The sequence below is a fragment of the Bombyx mori genome, chromosome 15 (genome assembly GCF_030269925.1).
Source record: "Bombyx mori chromosome 15, ASM3026992v2".
Taxonomy (NCBI): domain Eukaryota; kingdom Metazoa; phylum Arthropoda; class Insecta; order Lepidoptera; family Bombycidae; genus Bombyx; species Bombyx mori.
Window position 1 is genome coordinate 5,258,246 of NC_085121.1, and position 18,724 is coordinate 5,276,969.

An 18,724-nucleotide genomic window follows, 5' to 3' on the forward strand; every position below is an offset into this window, starting at 1 on the left:
CCTATGTTCATCAGGGACAATGTCGGTTTCTAATGGAAAAAGAATTTTTCAAATCGGTCCAGTAGTTTCGGAGCCTATTCGAAACAAACAAACAAACAAATCTTTCCTCTTTATAATATTAGTATAGAGTATAGATAATTGTTACTTCCCTATTCGTGTAGTTTACCGATATTACCGATTGGACAGCTAAGAGAACCAATGTGTCTATCTTAGAACAAATGTAGATCAAGACAAGACTGCCTACACTCTGCCGCAAACTCGGGTACTTCGGTCATATTGCTCGGAAACTGATAGCCTAGAGAGACTATTCGTGGCAGAGAAGATCGAGGCAAAGAAACCACGCGAACGCAATCTGACAAGATGGTTCGATCAAATCCGCACCACACTAGAGATCCCATTCCACGAAACCCTTCATGCAGCCAATGACCAGAGGAGCTGGAGGGACATTACAAGAAGTAAAATCCTGTCGAACTATAATGGTCACGACCCTCAGCAGTGAGGAAACAACGCGAGAAGGAGGACCGATATGCCCTATCTCATGAACAGTTTTGAAACTCAGGGTCTAATTAATGCTCTTTGGGTCTTGTGTTGTATGTTTTGTGGGGGAGAGTTCTGATATGATGATCGGAAAGGTCACCACCGTTACAATCGCACCGCCTGCCACCAGAGCAGAATTCTTCCTTACCACTTAGAACAACTGCATTGATTATCGCTTTTGATACTTGTCACCGGACTCTGAAATGAACGGTGGTGTTCTAGCGCTTTAATATGCCCTTCTTTAAACGAGATTTGAAAGTAGTCCTCAATGGTAACGGCCTACCATCTGACGGACTCCTCTGCCTATTAGTCCAATAATAAAACTTAGGACAGTCTTGTAATTTCCACTTTGCCTTTTTTATTGTCCATGTAGGCAGACGAGCATACGACGTCCATGGACTTTAATGCCAGAAGCAGAGCCAAGCCGCTGCCTAGCTTCGTACTAAAAAATTTTTAATTTTTAAAAAACTCTATTTCTAATCGATTTGTAAGATATTTGTGATATATATTATGTTTGCATAAAATTATCGTTTTCTAATCATTACGAAATATCACATTGCAAATAAAATCTCAAATTACCAATACACACACACGCACAGTATTATAGCTTCTTCTATAAATATTGTTGGCACAGTGAAATACGATACCAATACATAATACATACTTAATTATTCTTGTAGTTTTTGCAAACAAAATTTTCGATGCTAAAATTTCTGTCATGTAATAGTTTTGAGTAATACAACAACTGCTTGAATTCGTATTTATTTTAAATTTAACATTATGAGTTACTTAAATACGAAATGAGATCATATATGTACCTAAACATTTAAACATTAAGGCAGTTGGTATAAAATAGCAATACTTACACATTAAATATTACAGTTGGCTTATGCCCAAAATCAATATTGTCATTAACTAAATAGCATTTGTTTTTAATTATTGTGCGAAAATGTTGCTACGGCAAATATTAAATGGGGTCTGCTCGCCTAACACTTAGTTGTGATTTTAAAGCCAGAGTCGTTACTACAGTCCATGAGTTTAAAGTCTAGACTCTATCAGACAGATAGATATCCGTTGTCTAGGCACCCCTAAGGCGTCTAACTCGATCGTTACTTGGATGAATCATGACCGAGGTTATCCTTTATCAACAACTTTTGAGGGACCACTATATTTCTTCTATTTGGAGAAATGCTTACAAAAAGCAACCCACAACTTTAGACCCATTGGAGTATGGTTGGATTGAGCAGGACAATATATTATATGCCTTCAAATGGTTCAAAGGTGACCAACTTCCACCTTTTGCGAGTGACTTAATCACCAATGTTCATGGTAAGTTGATAACAATTCTTTCTCGAACATGTTCAGATCAATTTACGTTCATTTTACATTTTATGTTTTATTTTTGCAGTACTCTATTCAATGGATGATGAAGACGAGTCACCTGCCCTTAAAGATGACTCCGATGATGATATAGAATGAAGATTGATATTATATATATATTGTAATGCATGCATGATATATTTTTTAAACTGATTTAACACTTTTAAATTTTGTCTTGACGAAATAAAAATGAGGAATTGAATTATTTTTTGATCAGCTTTATACTGTATTATTTATAATTATTCCATAAAAAATGTACTTCTTTATTGTCTAACTAATGAAGTTTAGTATATAGAATATAAAAAAATATTAATTTCGGTAAATACATTGCTAAAGTAAATTGCAAGTAAATTATATTCCTCTAAAACAGTGAACGGAAAACATAATATACATCTGGCCGGGTAGTAGCTAAGATTTTATTATATGTTGATGTGTGTACGCAATGTAGAGGTCTGCCGTGATCAATATAAGTTTTTAAGACTATAATAAACAACATGTCAATGGCAGATCTGGTCAATTACTTTCAAAATTTTATTTTTTTAGCATTTTCAAAATGGTCTGCCACAAAGTAAAATGCGCGATAATGGTCTGCCATTCTTGTTTTCCGATAATAATAATCATATATTTTCAAAATTTCAAAACGGCAGACGTGGTCAAATGGATTTCAAATCCGTCAAAATCGGTACCTGTCCTACCTGAGCGCTCGGCGCGTCGACCACTTTGAGCTTAGTGAGTCCCCACCTCATGCATGGTAGGTATAGGGGTCTCAATGTACGAAAATTCAGGTCTGGTCAAATACATACAGGTAGAGCCCACGGGCTCTTGGCCTATAACGCATATTCACTGTTGTAGAAAAGTTGTATAAGGACGAGAACCGTGTCCTAGTTATAGTGTCGTTTCTAATAATAATTAGTACCGAGATAATAAGCTTAACCTTGTCAACTAATTGAGTTCTCTATTTCACCGCTCGTAATCTGAGGTCCATCTGTTATAATATTGTAAATACGTTAATAAAGTTACAATTTAATTAAGACGTTTTAACTCGTTTTAAGTTGGAGTCATGAATATTTTTGCTGCAAATTTAATTAACTGATTATTAACATCTCATCGATTCATAAATGTTGATGTGTTAATTGTTTTTTGTACAGTTACGAAGCCTTGTTTTAATTAGAAATTAGGGATCAATGGAGTTAATTGTAATGTTTATACTTTAATTAAGTGAGTTCACCAGCGACTTTTTGTTGAATCAATATTACATTTTAATTCGATAAGCTTTGGCACTTCTAGTTTAATTTTATTATAAACTTATAACTATTGTACGATTGGTTCAATTAATTGAAATTTATTGTTTGTTATTTTTTACAATTCGAAAACAATTAGCATACAATAAACACGGCTGTAGTAGCTTAATACTTTCATCGGTCTCTTTAGTAAATTTGATATGTTTTTAATAAAAATTTGGCTAATACCCGGGGTTCGGTAATTACTTGAGTTTATAGACATCACAGCTTGAAAGCTGACCCTCGGATAAAGAGTAGTGGCATTCGTTTCATAACACATTGTCATTGTCTATCAACTCTCAATACCTTAAGACAAGAGGAAAGTACGCTTAGGTAACATGATGATAAGACCCATCTTAGGTATTCAAAAAACATACACTAAATAGTGGCCAACCCTATATTGTTTTGTTTTACTTTTCTTTTTCTGTCCAAATAGACATGAATTCACTTATCTTTTTTTTTTTTTTTACCTATGTTGATAGCCTTGATAGGCTATTTCAGCTTCATCCTAACGTTAGTAGGTGAGCTCGCGGGACTCAACCAGAGAGTTGCTAACACTGACCCTAGCAAGAGCAGTGCTTCGCAGAATCTACCACCGGATCGGAAACGCAACCCACTGAGAAGATCCGACGAGAAACTCAGTGGGCTGTGTCTGTGGGTTAATTTGCTCGTCGAGCCCTTCATCGCAAGCGACGGGTTCGACGAGGACGGTGACCGGTGCTTGTGGTGCCTAAAAGGACCGTTAATGGATCAGGAGGATCCGTAATGACGTGAGACTTATCGCTTTTCACATACTAATATGACGAAACAACATTTATAATCTGAGTTTCATTGACACGACCTTGCGTCATCCGTCAGATATCGACGGCTGATCTAACTCAGATGGCGCGTTGCCAATTCAATTGTTTACGAAAACGAACGCCGTAAAACAGAAATAAGGCTGCGTAATGCAGCTGAAGCGAAGTAACGGGTTCTTTCTAGCATGAGTTTCCCGTGGTTACGCAGATTTTATTAATAGAACGCGTATTTCTTTTGGAGGTAGGTACATAAAAGACTGCTGTTGCAATACGGTTCAATGTAAAATTTATTGATACTAAAACTGTATTCTTTGCGTATTCAGTTTGTTAACTAACTTCAAAATAGGAGGTTCCCGATTTCGATTAACCGATTTGTAAATCTTTTTTTTTATTTGTTTTTATTTGTAAGAATTGGTTCCGTATGCCTGTAAATTTCGTCAAAATCATATAAACAGTTAAATGTTAAGAAAAATTTTAATTGTTTTTTTCTTTTTTATTATGATATATTAAGCGACCTTTCAATATCTTGTACCAAAATCGGATACTGTAATAGTTCTTAGAAAATCGATGTTTGTTTGAGATATTTAAAACTGAATACGTACATACAGCTCGTAACCCCCCATACGTATAGTAGAAAATATATTAGAAAGAATAAATTAGAGATAAATTAGGAAAGATATTGCATTATATATGATATGACTTACGGAGCCGAAACGTGGACACTCACAGTGCGGTTGGTCCGTCAGCTCAAAGTTGCTCAGCGAGTCCTGGAAAGGGCCATGCTCGGAGTGTCTCTGAAGGATAAAATCCGGAATGAGACTATTCGACAGAGAACTAAAGTTATCGACATAGCTCAAAGAGTCAGCAAGCTGAAGTGGCAGTGGGCTGGCCATATATGCCGTAGGACTGACGATCGCTGGAGCAGACGGGTTCTCGAATGGAGACCGCGCAGCGGAAGACGTAACTTGGGACGCCCCCTGGCTAGGTGGTGCCATAACCTCCACACGGTGGCCGGCAAGAAGTGGATGAGGAGAGCCGCAGACCGGGCTCAGTGGTGTGGATTGGGAGAGGCCTATGTTCAGCAGTGGACGACTGTGGGCTGTTGATGATGATGATGATTGCATTTAAAAAAAAAAAGATCACTCATGTAGTTTTCTCTCAAAAGTATGTTTCTAGTTAACCGTTCAATTAAGAATCTACTGATAACGTTTTATCAAACTGGCAAGCTCCGATAGGTACTGAAGTATCTTAAACAAATATTCATCGATCAAATTCCCTAAACAAAATTCGACACGGATAATTGTCCAACTTGAATATTTTAGATATATTAACGATACAAATTACATAACGTTATTGCAAAATATTATGTTGCAGATTCTGAACACACTACTATGAGGTGTACTAATAATATCATAATGATGTCAATATGGCACTCCTGCACTCAAATTAATGGAGATTACTCGTCACAAATTCCTGTACCCGTAACCTAATTACTGTGTTTTTACTGTATGTACTTTTTATTGATGTAATTTTTTATATGACCAGACGGCAAAATAATGCAGATAAATTTATCACCACCGTATTTGTGAACTCGTTTCGTTCAAAATAATAATGGAAAACTTAGCATTCATTATAACGGTGGCTCCAAGCTACTTTCCTTTTGTACTTGTAGTATGGTAAAAAAGAGCATCGGACTAAAAAAAATCGGTTGCCTGTAAAGTCGGTTTACTGACGATAATTGAACGTGACAATGTCATAAGAAAATACTGATGGAATGCTTTCATTTTTCAAAAGAAAATTTTAATGTTATTTGTTTGATAGATATTTTGTATCGACAATTGACACCACATTCACTTTTCACTGAACTTCATACTTGACGAAAACATGTAAATGTATTATTGTATAGCAGCTGCTGTCCACGCGAATGCATCGCTCACTCAAGTAGGAGAGAGACAGATGTCGAACGCTGCCGAAGCGGAGGTCGATTGTGCCTCTTTGTCGCTCGTTGCGCGCTCTCGCTTGCACTTCAAGCCTTAAATGGAACGCCTCAGAGCGAGGTAGCGCCGCATGAGTCATGTTTTTTCGTGCGTGCAGCCGACTCCATCGAATTATAAGACGTTGTCACGTCAAAAAAAACACCCTCGAACCCGAATACAAATATGTTTAAAAAGGCACTGAATCTAACTGGAAATCTAAATCAAACTCCGTGATACAGCAGTCAGGGGTGACCACGGAATAGATAATTAAGGTATATTCCGTAGGGGTGACCATTAGACCAACGAGACGATCAAACGTAACTACACTATTTTCGATCAGAGATAGCATACAACTTGATCAATTATTCGTTATATTACAATGAAACTGGTCCAACAACGAATCAGTTCAGTTTAGATGAAACATACTGATTGATGGTAAGTGGTTACAAATGCTCACGAACGTCAACAAAAGGGCCATGGGCTGACTACCGCACAGAGCCGCTACTGATAAATATTCAGTATATATTTTCATCCAAAAAGGGAAGGTATATTCATGGCATATTTATCATTGTTTTATTTATTTATTGCGTGCTTAAAGCTCTTAAAACGAATAAAAAACAGTTATCTGAGGTTATCGCGAATCCTAGACAAAATTAAAAACGGTTACAGTTATTATTCAGTTATTGTGGTTTATTAGAAATGGACCACTGCGACTATGTTGAAATAAAAAAATGAATAATTCTGTTAGCGATTACCAGTGTGCTTACTGCATGTTTTTTAACTTCTCGATCGCGTAAAAGTTAACTCAGAATTATATAGAGTTGGAACAGCGCCTCTAGCGGCAAACACAGGGGCGCTGTCCAATTCCATACAAATTTGAGTTACCTGGCTGAGCCTTTGCTCGCCCACATGTCTTGGTGAAACTGGAAAGGCCTCCGGGCCACCAGTAATCTATCAACGAATAAAAAAAAAAAAAAAAAACAATTGAGTTTACTTATACGCGATCGAGAAGTTAAAAAACAATAAGCACACAGATCTCAGAAGTGACGCAGCGTTAATGTCCCAATCAAGCGTTGGTTCGCGTCAATCTCAAATCCGTTGGATTACTAAGTGTATATTAATGAAGGAGAGGGGTATTCGATCACTAAGATTTTATAGTATTTACTGACTGGTACGAACCTTGTCAAAAGATATTTGATTACGGAACCACTAAGGCGACGCACCTTGACGCGGTCGATGAGGCGGAAAAAGTTATTTTTCGATAAATTGTTCAAGTACAGTGGACACTTTGACTTGCGTTTTATTGCACCAATCTCAATGGTGGAATGTATGGAAATGTTTACAGCTATCAATTACCTCGTTTGTATAGTCGTTCGTGACTCTGACTTCTGTCCTACAGTTTCCGAGTTCAATTCCCGACAAAAGCTTTCGCGACAAATGAAAATAGCGGATGTATAATTATTACTCCCAATAAACTGAAATAATGCTATCATAGATAGATTAACCCTTGAATACTAGTCTTCTATTACTAAATAATGAAATGCAAATAAATCGAATATTTCGTTTCATATATTTGTCTGCATCAGAAAATCTATCTTATCAGCATGTGTGCTATGGTCGTCATTTCACTGTTTGATTTTTTGAAAGAAAATCTTTTTACTACTTTATTTATGTACCTACTGCTCAAAAGAATAAACAACTAATGTGATGCCAATGGAAATAGAACTCAGTCCGTAATGTACATAATCGTACTAAAAAAATTTTTATTTTTTTATTGCTTAGATGGGTTGACGAGCTCACAGCCCACCTGGTGTTAAGTGGTTACCGGAACCCATAGACATCTACAACGTAAATGCCGCCACCCACCTTAAGATATGAGTTCTAAGGTCTCAGTATAGTTACAATGGCTGCCCCGCCCTTCAAACAAACTTCAAACTAATGTAAAAGTTACAAAATGAACACTTACTCGGCGAAAATCTATCGGAGGGCAAAGGTAAATTTGCATATAAAGGGAATTCAACTTTGTTAAGACAATATTGATTCGATCGTCTAGACATTAAATCCATAAAAGTTAATAGAAACGGGAGCTAAAATGCTATTATTTACTCATATTTATAAGTCTTCAACTGGTTAAAAGTCAATGAAACTATCTATATATTAATACGTGAAGCAAAAACTTTGTATCCCTTTTTACGAAAAACGCGAGAACGGAGGAGTATGATATTTTCCACATTTATAGAGAATATAGAGAAGAAGTGCACAATGTTAATAATTTTTTTTAAGAAATGCATAAAAGATACATTAAATCCATAAAGAAAACATTACACACACTACATACCATGTATTTGACGCACACACGCATGCATACTATTTATTGTCAAACTTTTGTTCTTCGCGTCTGTTGTCAAATTGAGAATAGATTAAATATTGTTTGTCTTTGTTATAATTTTTTATAGTGTAGTCTTGGCGAAATTTGTGATTATAGAAGTATAAAATACAATAATAATAGTGTACAAACTTACAATTCTAATTAATTATAGTCGAATTTCGACTACTGCGGGACCACTAGTTTTATATAAATATCCTAACATAGGGCCTCGTTAACGTATCAGTTTGCAAGACACGTGCCCGCCGGTTCGCCGACGTGATACAAAACCCCATAGAAGAATCTATACGTGTGTCATATCAATGTATAGTTTTTGTACGCGATTACTTCTGCATCTCACAATAATTTTCAATAAGAATTTCATAATGTTAGTAACAATAATGTGCAACAGGTTTCCCTTCTACTAACGCGTACAACAACAATTACTCTTTCAAACAAGCGTGGTAAATAAATCGAAATCATGAACCGCTCATTTATAGAGAAAATCTTATCAAAACACAATCCGAAGACAGTATCGTTCAAAAACCCAATGGTTTTTACCAATGTTAACCTGTAAATGTTAATGTTAATGTTTAACCAATGTTAATTCCATTAATTCGTTGATAAATAAAAAAACAAATTTAAAATGCGTTTTGAAAGAATTATTGGCGAGCTTAGATTTTTTAACATATCATTATAAACAGGGTGCTATTTTCATACAATTTTCTTAGATTTAGTTAAATTTGGGCACTTTTTTAAATAGACCAGGACGGACCAGGACTCATCCTACTAATATTTTAAATGCGAAAGTTTGTAAGAATGTATGGATGTATGTTTGTTACATTTTCACGCAAAAACTACTGGATGGATTTTGATGAAACTTTACAATAATAAAATATTTTTCGTGTATCTCAGGAATGTGGACAAGATAGGACTATTATAACAAATTACATTATTATTTTAGCAACGTTTCGGTCTTTTATTAGACCTTCATCAGGCATCTGAAAATTACACATAATTGATAACCTACAATACAAAAAACAACAATTGTCCAAACTACCATATTTACCATAATATGAATTTAAATAATCTCTATCATACACTGCACAATTGTATTAGTCTCTGATGTCTGAGATACACGAAAAATATTTTATAATAATTATGGACGACAATATTGATAATAGTACTTTACAATAATATAGCTTACATATTAGAATAACACATAGGCTATATTTTATGAAGATATAGTGTGAATTATCCAAAATATAACGGTAAGTGTCAAGTAGTTAAGAAAAGAATCTGTCATCTGCGATGTATTCTGATGTGCGCCGCAAAAACCGTCGAAATTACACGTATATAATGTAAAATGAAAATGTTTATCTTAAATAGTCCTACAAAAAAACCCGTGACAGCATATATCTATTTTATGTGTAAGCCGTTATTGCCAAAATATAAAAAGGCATGAATATAAGAAGAGGAAAAATTTTGATTTTTTGTTTGGTAAGTTCTTTTTTATTGTGTTTGTTACTGTCAGGATCAGATTTGTATAAAAATAAATTCAATAAATTACAGCTCCCAAAGCGGAGCGAGGGCGGGTCGCTCGTATATTATAATATATCAAAATTCATTATTTTAAATTGAGAACGAAACAACTTATAAAACTTTATAATAAAAACTTTTTTTTATTTCATTTCGACAACTACAATTCGAATCTACACCAAAAGTAGTCAGTCCATTGTTTTTAAAAAGGAATACGAGTTTATCTTATTTCTTATTCTGAATAAACTTACGTCCAAGCTTTGCAAATTTGCATACACACCAGGTTCCGCTTACGTAGGCGACCTCGCCACTATTCAATTTACGTCCCCTCACAGAATTCGACATTACGCTGGGGAATGCCTAGATCACCCCAACGGAATAATGCCTAATGAATGTCGAGGGTGCGAAATTAAGGCGGGGGATGAGCGCTTTAGATGAGCCAGTAAATCAATATGGCACTCTCGTACGCTCAACTGGATAAATCTGTTTCAATAATACAGATTCTTTAAATTTTCTTTATCGTATTGTTGTCGATTTCTTTTAATAACATCAACAATGACATGTTCTTGTTTGTGAGATCAAGCGGCACGAAATTATAAAGATGTATATAAACATAGGATGGAGAGTGCAAGAGTAAATTCCTCGGCAATTATTGGGCGGTTTTAATTCCCCGTTATCCTCCAGACATCTAAATTGAGGCAATAAAATTCAGCTAACGATGTTCTATTGCTTTCTAACGTCAGTTGGGTAAACTCACGTATCGAAAACGGGAAACATATACATTTTGTAAAAGTTTTGTGGCATATTCGTTCGTAATTTGAAATACTTTAACAAAATACTTGGGTTTATTTATGTTTTTGATTTACTCACTGGTATTAGGAAGTATTGGGTTTCGGTTTGAAGGGTGGACAGCCGTTTTACAATGCAATTGAGACTTCGACCTCATTACTTGAGGTTGTTGAGGCATTCACATTGTGAAGCCTATAAACCTTAGAATTCGCTGTAGACCATATGAGGCATGAGTTTGTTTACTCAGTTACGTAATTAGAAAAAAATAACAGAATAAAAGGAAAACGCATTGATTTATCAACCGAGTCAACTTTTACTTAACGAAAAAGAAAATACAGGAAACATTTCCATGGGTAAAGGCTCTTTTTAATTATAAATCGAGTCAGCTTTCGCTTGAACGTAGTTTCTCTGTCGAGAAATTAATGTGGTTCGACCAGTTTATGTTAGTATTGACAACACAAGAGCCTTATTAGTCAAAAGAAACGCATTGCGGATGGTAGTTAAATTCATTAGGTAACTTTTATTATAAGGATTAAATATTAAATCAATTTTGCATTAATATCCAATTATAATAAAATCAATATGAAGTAATAATTCATTTATTCGTAACAAGTTCAATAAACCCCTTGCGTGATCACACCACCGACAGCCGGCCAAGATGATCTCTATAGAAACCGACATGGTATCGGTTTCAATAACAAATTAAGTACTGTTACATCGGATTCACGAATAACACAAAACAGTATATCGCGTCACGTAACCAAGAAAGTCTTACTCAAACGTAACAGTATCTCTAAAAATCTTCTTAAAATGAACGCATAGCAGGACACAACTTTATTGACATTGACAAACTTAAACAAGCTATTTTTTCCATTTAACGATACAATTATTATTGTAGTATTAGTCAGCCGAATTGTTGTATGAATTCGGAGTATCCAATTGAGATGGACGAATTATAATTATCCGTAATAATGAGCAATAATTAGTCAGCTCGGTAGATTAACGGATCAAACGAAACACGCACCTCTAAATTTTTGAACTTTATACCGAAACGCTGAGAAAGAATATTCGTATGAAACAGAAAGTCATTTTATAATTACATACTAAACTTTCTCAGCAACAAAAAAAGCGTGTATTACGTGGGAAAAAGCATCAGACATTTTTATAGTTTAAATAATGTTGCGTTCATTTTTGTGTCTCAAAAGTTGAAATTTCATACCGCGTTTTCGCAATAGAAATAGATACATAATATTATAATATATTAAATAACGTCTACTAAGACTTTGAATGATATTTGAATCTGCTAATACTTTAGAATTTATTGCGAATAATCTGCATATTAATATTTATATTTTTTCTTTAGTATCTTGAAATTGAAAGAGAAGTCCGTTTGTACGTAAATTGAAATTAGGTAAGGGAATTTGATTTTTTTTTATCTGTGTATGGAATTGTTATTCGAGCATAACAAAAAAAAAACAATACATTGGCAGGTTTTTTATTTTTAAATCTCTGTGATTTCGAAAATATCCATTAGCGATGGTGACCACTGACCACCTGGTGTGGAGTATACTCGTTAGCCTTTGTAAACAACGAAATCAAGTTTATATTTCACTACAATGACATAGTAAAACCATTATCTAATACTACCCAGCTCCCATTTTAAGTACATTCAGATTAGGTATTCCAAATTTGGCGTGAGTGGATCCGATGGCCATACTGTCTAATAATATAAGTTCGACTATAATATTTCCTAAATCTATATATTAATACGTGAAGCAAAAACTTTGTATCCCTTTTTACGAAAATTGCGCCGACGGAGGAGTATGAAATTTTCCACACTTATAGAGAATATAGAGAAGAAGTGCACAATGCTAATATTTTTTTAAAATAATGCATAAAAGATACATTAAATCAATAAAGAAATCATTACTCACACTACATACCATGTATTTGACGCACACACGCATGCATACTATTTATTGTCAAACTTTTGTTCTTGGCGTCTGTTGTCAAATTGAGAATAGATTAAATAATGTTTGCCTTTGGTAATATTTTTATAGTGTAGTCTTGGCGAAATTTGTGATTATAGAAGTATAAATTATAATTATAATAGTGTACAAACTTACAATTCCAATTAATTATAGTCGAATTTTGACTACTGCGGGACCTCTAGTTGGATTAAATAGACCATCTATGTGGTTTTAAAATGAAAAGTCCCACCAGTCGCAGCGGTACGAGCCGCAGTCGTAACGACCACTGCATAATGATAGTCATCAAGGCAGTCCACTTCCGAACTTGATGTCGAAGTTTCGTTATCAATCTTTGAAGTCACTAGATCTTAAGTATATTTGCTGTCGTATATTCAATTAACAATGATCTTGTCTCCCACGCGTTGAACACCACATACTTATTTTTTTGAGCGTCTATTTTTTTAAATAATAATGTCCGGATATGTATATTAAATGTGTATATTAAAACATGACGTAAATCTACCGAATCAATGCGGCGCGTATATTGTTAGGGAAAAATTAAGGTTCTTCAATCGAATGATTATAAATTATTGATGCTATGATTATTACTAATGACATTAACGATTATTTCTATTAAAATGAAACACTATTATTCTGCCCTTTGTTTATGTCCTAACTATTAAATTATGAATGAAAATTAGGTTATTTATTTCCACTTTATCAACGACATTATCATGTGTTTGATAATATTTCTCAGTGAGATTTTTATTTTGTGTTAACTAATGCATGTTGTGTTTAATATAAACGATAACAAAATTAGTTTAAGATAAGCCGTGTGTATCGTAACGTAGTTATCAATGTGAAGCCTTTATGAATAAATAAATAAATAAACTTCTGAAGAATGTTTACTGGTATTTCATTAATTTCAAATGTTTTTAGAATGAATCACGACTGTTATCAAAACCTTTTTGGTCCTTAAATTAGGCGTGACGCACATTAAGATTGAGGGTCTGAAGTACCTGTAGGTGTATTTTAATTTGTTTTTAAAGTTTTGTCGCATTCGTGTTTGATACTAAAACTTTAAAAACATTGGGAAAACATTGGGACCCAATATAACTTTTTTGTCGCATTCGTGTTTGATACTAAAACTTTAAAAACAAATTAAAATACACCTACAGGTACTTCAGACCCTCAATCTTAATTATTCTATTAAATATCTATTAAATATCACATTGATAACACAGAATTTACACAAATCCTACGATTAGACATACTTCACGATTATAAACACTTTTACGGCTTGACATCGCGCTTTTACTATTCTCCTTTTACAGTTTCCATTATTTCATATGCATTAAGATTTTTATGATGTGTTTATGGCCGTAAAATGTAAAATGTTTTTAATCAGCATAGCGATTGATTTAAATGTTTGACCTAAAAACAATTTAAATCTTTACTATATTATACAAACAGTATGTCTTAAATTTTCAAGACTGTTTTCCTTAACTCCTTTGTACTATTCTACTTCCTCGTTAAACGCTTACAATGAATAACTTGATCGTAATATTTTAATAGAAACCTTATGAAAGCCAATAAATCTCAAACAGCTGATTGCACGAATCACACACGCACTCAAACGCACTTTGGATCAATTTTTGAACGCACTGCACGTACTTTTTCAACAAAAGTAGAGTGTACGAAACGCGTTATTATTATTATTATAACGTCACCTCACGAACTATCGATTATCGAAAATAGAATCGATTTAAATAGAACTCTGAACGAAATTGTGATTTAAAAAAAATTGAGATCCGATCATGTGCGCCGAGACGGAAGCTATTGAACGCACTCCGCGCGTGCCTGACGCCTCCTTGCTACTGTGGCAGCTACACACGACCGTCACAACCATTGACTCAGAGAAAACTAGGGACGACAATCTTTAATTATCGTAGGTAATTTTCCGCTATGCAATTAAAAAAAAAAACGTAATACAAATGTTTACACGACTCTGTGCTGGAATGGAACCGTTTAGTACATGCCTTAGTGAATCTTGCGTTTTTTGCCAATCACTCAACAGTAATTGTTTTTGATTAACGAAAGCATTAATTATAGCGACTTGCATTCTTTTTCTAAAATGATTTAGCTATTATATTTACTTAATTATTATAATATAAGTATTCAAAACTTACGAATAAATATTTTTAACTGTCTTTAAACTATAGAAGATATTTTTTTATTTATTGTTTAGGTAACTTATAATTTGCTATGTTTTTCTGTTTTTTTAAATAAGATCATTAAACACAAAAGCAAAAAATGTGAGACATGTGATCGAATCCCTAATTACAATAGAAATAAAGACTATCTTATCGTATAAACTGAAAAATCGTTATAGTAGTAAAACTATCATTTTAATTCAATTGTGCGTTTATTTTAATAATTTGTGAGGCAGCCCTATCGCAGACAATAGACTGGGCTATCAGCGACCCCGCTGCAGTCTGCGCCGACCGATACGTACAGTGGAAATGCATTACTGCGGAACATCTCTAATAATACTGAAACAATGTATGAATTTTCATATCTATCTATATATTAATACGTGAAGCAAAAGCTTTGTATCCCTTTTTACGAAAATCGCGCGGACGGAGGAATATGAAATTTCCTACACTTATAGAGAATATAGAGAAGGAGTGCAGAATGTTAATTTTTTTTTTTAAATTAAGCATAAAAATACATTAAATTAATAAATAAAATATTACACACACTACCGTGTATTTGACACACACACTCATGCATAGTGCATACTATTTGTTTATTGTCAAACTTTTCTTGTATATTATAGTACGTGAAGCAAAAACTTTGTATCCCTTTTTACGACAATCGCGCGGACGGAGGAGCATGAAATTTCCCACACTTATAGAGAATATAGAGAAGGAGAGCACAATGCTAATTTTTTTTTAAATAATGCATAAAAAATACATTAAACCAATAAAGAAAACATTACACACACTAACATATATTTGACACACACACACGCATTTATACTATTTTGTTTATTGTTAAAGTCTGTGTTCAAATTAGATTAATATTGATTTCTTTAATATTATTTGTCTATAGTGTAGCCTTAGCGAAATCTGTGATTATAGATGTATAATTATAGTCTTTGACAATAGAACCATAATAATGTTCAAACTTATAATTTAAATGAATAATTATAGTTGAATTTCGGCTATCGGGCGACCACTAGTACATAGTAAAAAATCATTGCAATTAAGAATTACTCATAAAAAAACGAAACTTTGGAGACCTTTTTCTAGAACTTCTATTTTTATTTCTTAGATCGGTGGACGAGCTCACAGCCCACCTGGTGTTCAGTGGTTACTGGAGCCCATAGACATTTACAACGTAAATGCGCCACCCACCTTGAGATATAAGTTCTAAGGTCTCAGTATAGTTATAACTGCCCCATCCTTCAAGCCGAAACGCATTACTGCTTCACGGCAGAAATAGGCGAGGTGGTGGTACCTACCCGCGCGGACTCACAAGAGGTCCTACCACCAATATGGTGAGAAAAAGAAACGATTGCTATTTTTTTTGTACAAATAATTTGATAGTTTATTATATACACTTAAAGAAATTACTAAGTACATACCAAATAAATATACTGTAAGTAAAGATGATATGCAAAAATTACACAATTTCATAAGTGCGTCGTGAAAGTACTTAAAATATTCAGTGATAAAAGAATTTTGTTAGAATTGAAAGCGACAAATATTTTTTTATTTTTATTTATTTATTTATACAACCATCAAATATGATATTAAATTTTCAACTTTAAATGTGAGTGGGTGGTGCAAAACGCTTTTCAAATCGCAATAAGACAACGATTGAGACGGTTACCTGAGCTCAGAGATATTACGACGTGAATATCATAAACAGGGTGATTGTACCTTTTATTTATCCTATTGTAAGCAGACTTCTAACCGAACCACCTGATTGTGAATGTTTACTGTCGCTCAGGGACCTCAGGAATACCAAAGACAAAGCCAAGGCGCTGCCTGCATAAGCTTGACGATTTTTCACCCTATCCCCCAATTTTAAATTTAAATTTTGCGAATTCAACCGACTGCGCTTACCAACAGTTAATTACGATAATAATGAATCATTTCGCGACCCTGACCAACGCCTGGTATGGTTCGATGAATATGCATCGATAAATTCATTTCATAAAATAAAATTCGTATTTTATATTGCATCGCACTGTGGTGATTCGAAGGCATGATACCAAAATAGTAATTCATTTTTTTTTACTTTTTATACAACCAGAAACCATTCTTGTTTTTAGTTGACTTTTACATCGTTTTTCATAATTCCTTATTTAGAATTAAGGTCTTAAGTTTGGATTAAAACAAAAAAAACGGATAAGCGTCTGTATATTTAGACGTTTTTTTAAATCTTCCTTTTAATGGACAATCTATACCAATATATAAATCTACAGTGGTTTTTACGGATGTTCCAATATAACTACTGAACCATGCATCCGATTGACATGAAACTTGGTATCCATGTAGAAAATACATGTACTTAATGGATAGCCTAATTTATATGAGTGTTGGACTCCCTACACCAGTTGCGTGGGCGTTAATGATAAGAATATTTGTGGGGGTGAGAAATCGTAATGTTAATTTTAAATGCCCAGCGAAGTGGACGGGTACAGCTAGTAATGTATAAAAATGTAAAAAAGTGTGTGTGTCCGCTCCGACGCACGACTGGAGTTTACTGGATATAAAAAATTAAACGAAACAATACGAGAAATAGTTCTTTATTACGACAACACGATACACTACAGATTATTAACAAATTAACGAGACACAAAACAAACGACTAACAAATATATGAAAATACAATAATGAGAGAAACGCGCGATCAGTACGAGGCTTTGTGGCGGACTGCCGGCGCAGCAGCCCGGCGTCACCTGCGATAACGCATTTCGTGTGACATGCGCAATCAGGCGCATAACGCATTTCGTGTGACATGCTAGTACGATTTTGGTCCCCATAATTTTCATACCCCGGGCCTATATATGTAAATCGATTCTAAAGGAGTAAACTCCAATAAACTCCAACAAGCTATATAATCTAATAATAATTATAAACCTTAAAACTATCGCATGAAAAAGATCGGCTATTATTATTTTGACAATATACATACTATAGGTTTCAATAATAATCAATCGGAATTTATTTTAAATATATACAGAAAAACATATTCTTTGACTAAGAAGCCTACAGCTTGTCTTTATTGTGAAAGGTTGCAGTCTCTCAAGAACATTATTCTTTTTTTTTAAACATTTTATTATTTTGAATATAATATATTGAAATAAAAAAAATAAAAAAATAACTCTGTTAAGCTACTCGTTCGTTGCGAAGGATATCAACTATCACGGATATCAATAAAAACGTATTGCTTTAAGATTTATTGATAATACTTTTATTCCGTATGCGCTCGAATACGTGCGATTAAAACAAACAATAGCACTCCAATGAGTGACTCCTCTCTAGATTATCTGAGTCACTACACGGCCGTGCTCAATAACTACTAAGTAGGTATACACCTCATAAAGTTCAATAGCATATTTTATTGAGCACGTTAGTCTGGAGTCAACAGTAAGACGCCTTCCCTTAAATGGTACTTAATTGAAAGCGAGTTTTTTTTTACTTAGAGTATCTTGATTCCAGAGATTGCGGGAACCGTTCGTGAAAGACAACTCTGGTAGAAGTTATTCTTAGCACGATAAAGATTCAGTGGATTGTTAATCTCTAGTTGTATGACTTACATTGCGCCTTCGTGAAGCTTTAAATAACTATTTGAATTTGGGTTAGCATTTTTTCTGTTGATCTTAAGGTGTGACGAAAAAAATTAATGCATTTTCAATTTCAAAATCAAATTCATTAGGATCCGATCGTAAATGGTTGTCGTTTAAATTTCAAATTGTGGTAACAGAGTCTATAGGTCTAGTTTTATTATTATTATTAACAAAAGAGATAGACGAGATGACAGCCCTCCATTGCGTAATTACGTGAGTTGTAACTAT

General features: G+C 34.1%; 1 protein-coding gene across 9 annotated transcripts in view; it reads right to left on the bottom strand.

The window, feature by feature from the left end:
• Positions 1-18,724, bottom strand: part of LOC101738176 (ras GTPase-activating protein raskol) — a 202,503-nt gene that overhangs the window by 84,845 nt on the left and 98,934 nt on the right. Inside the window, exon 1 of one of the 9 annotated variants that reach the window (XM_038015940.2) lies at positions 14,213-14,558. The exons of 7 other annotated variants lie outside the window; for them this stretch is intronic. The gene's annotated coding sequence lies outside the window, so the exon portion shown is untranslated. Of the gene's footprint in view, positions 1-14,212; positions 14,559-18,724 lie in introns of those variants that run through there. One more of the 9 variants, XM_062672452.1, reaches the window with a different exon arrangement.